Raw genomic sequence first — 3,602 nt, 5'->3', positions numbered from 1 at the left:
GAACACACACACTCTTTTTGTGTTTTTCTTTTTTCTCCCCCTAAATGTATAGAAATTAAGATAAAATCAGAAAATATTTTTGTACAAATTTAACCTCAAAATTACTGTAACGCCCGTTAATTTTCAGTTAAACGTTTTAAAGCATGTAAAGTATGTACATCTCTCGGGACTTATCCGGCTTTCCTCGATGACCCTCTCATCTTTCTGGTACGTTAAAATTATTTAACTTTTTAACCTAGATGTTACTTCTATCTAATTGGAGGGGCTAGAGTGTAAAAGTTTTAAAATATAATCAAAATCCTAACACCCCTCCCTTCCTTGTTGGTCTGATCGGTAGCTAGGGCAGCTCCAACACCCCCAATTTTCTTTTGTTCATCCAAGATTAGGATGTAAAACTTCAATTCAAGGTTAGTCCCATGTCCCCTATAGTCTTTTACACCTTAAACCATCCTTATACATCGCGTATTTATCGTTAAACTGCTTGTTTTAGGCTTGCCGGGTGGCTGTCCAATTGGGCAGTTTCGAGGCTGTTTCGGCTAAGGTTTTTAAGCCAAAATCTTCCTAGGTATGTACCATATAACATACTTTAAAATCGTGTGCATGGATGTTCGTTTGATTGGTCAACTAGTTGTGGCTTGAAAACTAGTATTCGGTTGACTAGTTTGTGAATTGTGATGTCTAGCGCGTTGTTTGAGGGAACTAACAAACAATTCGAATGTTGTAGCCTCGGTATGAGTTATGGGCTGTAAGAAACTGATTTTTAAAGGTAATGGGGCTGAATTGGTTATTGGTTACTCAAACGGGTCGGTACAACACGAATTCGCGTTTATTGAATAGTTGGTGCGTTGTGCTTGCGGGTTACCGACCCATTCAACTCGTGTAGCATCGTGCGGACTTGTTGGCTGTGAATTTATCATATTGGGTCCACATGGGGCTGAGTTGGATGTTAATTGCCTAAACAACTCTTAAACGCCCATGTTAGTCTCACCTAGTGCTTCCGGGGGTAATTTGGGAATTCTTTGTTCTCGGGAGTAAGTATGGGTCATTTTGGTAAATATAAGGCCCTGGGGGCTATTTTAATTGAACTTGATGAGGTTGAGGCTTTAGGTAACTCGAACCATTTTAGAACGTCTTGTAGGATAAACGAGTCCTTTCGGTATCGTTAGTAATGATTGTATGTAAACCGACAGGCGTTTGAGTTGTGGTGATACTTAAGGGTTCTCTAGCTCGTGGTGATTTCGTGCCTTGTGTCAGGTGAGTTCATGATGCCCCTTTTTACTCTTTTCAAGTTTGGGCAAGCATACACACCCAACTGATTTTACATGATTAACCGTTTAAACGATTTCCCATAGGCTTGCTTGTATTATGGTATGTTTGGGAGGTTAATTATGTATGTATACACATGTGTCACCTTATGGCCATAGGCTTACTTGTATTATGGTACATCTTGGGATGTTATGTATGTAGGTTTACACATGTGTTACCATATGGCCTATGATTAGGGATGTTAGTAAGTCATTAGTGACTAAGGATGGCTTACCTGTAGTATGGTATATTTTTGAATAATATATATACGTATGTTTATACATGTGTTATTGTATGGCCAATAATTGGCGATGTCAATTAGTCGTTATCGACTTTGGATGTTTACGTATGCCTACTTTGTGTTTGCATATGTTGGATGAGATGTTACGTGTTTGGGTTGTACGTGTGCTCGACCCTGATGTTATTATTTGGATGATATTTATAGGGATATAATTATATAGATGTACATATAAGTATGACTACTTGTTGTTGATGATGGCCTAACCGTTCGTATCCCGTTTTATTTTAAAACTTTTGGAGTGATTATTATAAATGTCAATTATTTAAAACTTGAACTCACTCAGCTCAAGCTGACTTTGTGTGTATGTTAGTGTGATTTTCAGGTTGGGAGGAGGATGCTTATCGCATGTACGTGCTCGAGACTACTTGGTCGGTTGAAGGCATATCTAGTTGGAAAGTTTGTTAATGAACATTGTCCTTGTCAATTAATACTTAATACATTTAAATTTGGTTTTAGGCATAATTTCTGGGTTTTGGGAACTTGTTTTAGTAAATATGATTTTTCCGCTGATTTATACTCTGAACTGGTTTTTGAAATGAAATGACATGTTTTGAGTTTAAGAATTTTGTAAGTTTCTTGTATGATTACCAACTATAGGATTCCCGGGATTCGGGGTCTTACAAGTTGGTATCAGAGCCATGGTTCGAGGGATCCGAGCATTCTTGAATGCTTGGACTCTAACTGTAGAAGAAGGGACTAGAAATGTCAACCGCGAGTAGCTGCACGCCGAGAGATAAAGTTTAATTATGTAGTCATTCTTGCAAGTTTAAGATGTCATTTCGTGAATAATTACTTAAGTGTAAGATGGGATGCTGATATGGTTAGGGGCAGGGGGTGCTTAGGATGGGCGGGTAAAGTAAATAATTAATAACACTTGATCAATGTTGTTAGTAGTTTACCGTTACCTTCCATGTTCTAAATACTCCTTGTGTCTGACTATGTTAGGGTTCCGTCTTTGTAGGGATAGGATATGGCTAACTCTCGTGTCGTTAGCGTTAAAGTTCATCTCACTCCCTTAAAATTCTCATGTTTATTTCCCATCCTCTCGAACACTTTGCGCGTAATTGTTTAGCTGAGGCGTAGCATGTTGCCACTCTAGGTTCCTTTGTACTTGACCGCTTAAATTCCTCGCAACTTCAAGAATGTATGTGTAATGGTTTAGCTAAGTGGGAGTGTAATGTTATCTAAGATACCTTTTACTTGATGAATTACAGGCTTCGGTCTTATTTGATTCGGGTGCCAGTAGAAGTTTTGTGTCTACCGCTTTCTGTTCCTCGTTGAATAAATTACCTGAGCGTGTAGTTGATGTGTTTGAGGTTGAGGTCGCCGTAGGGAAGTCCGTTTCCGTGTCTAGGGCTGTTCAGGGTTGTTCCATCAAGTTTTCGTGATATAGATTTCCGGTATAGCCGTATATGATGCCGCTGGGTTGTTTCGATGTGGTGCTTGGGATGGATTCATTTGCTAGTGTTGATGCCTAGATCATTTGTGGTCAGAAACTTGTACGTCTAAGGGCTCCGAATGGGACCCAAGTTACGGTCTTCGGTGATCGGAATGGTGCGACGCCACATATCATATCCATGCTTAAGGGGGAAAACTGATGCAGCGAGATTGCGGGGTGTATCTGGCGTATGCTATAAACGTGAAAACCGAGGTGGCTGCCATCGGTGATGTTCCTATTGTTCGGGAGTTCCCGGATGTGTTTCCAGATGATTTGTCAGATGTGCCGCCGGATCGCGAAGTCGGGTTAGAGATAGACCTTGTGCCGGGTGCAAAACCTGTTGCTCGTGCCCCTTACCGTCTAGCACTAAATGAAATGAAAGAACTTATGACTCATATGGAAGACTTGCTCGACAAGGGCTTCATTCGACCGAGCATCTCACCTTGGGGTGCCCCGGTCCTATTCATCAAGAAGAAGGACGGTAGCATGCGGATGTGCATTGACTATTGTGAATTAAATAAACTCACTATGAAAAATCGGTACCCTCTACCAAGTATC

Source organism: Bidens hawaiensis, unplaced genomic scaffold (genome assembly GCF_021521415.1).
Source record: "Bidens hawaiensis isolate Kalapana, Puna unplaced genomic scaffold, B.hawaiensis_p1.1 tig00034196_1, whole genome shotgun sequence".
Classification (NCBI taxonomy): Eukaryota; Viridiplantae; Streptophyta; class Magnoliopsida; order Asterales; family Asteraceae; genus Bidens; species Bidens hawaiensis.
The sequence above is the reverse complement of the archived record's forward strand: the minus strand, read 5'-3'. Positions refer to the sequence as shown.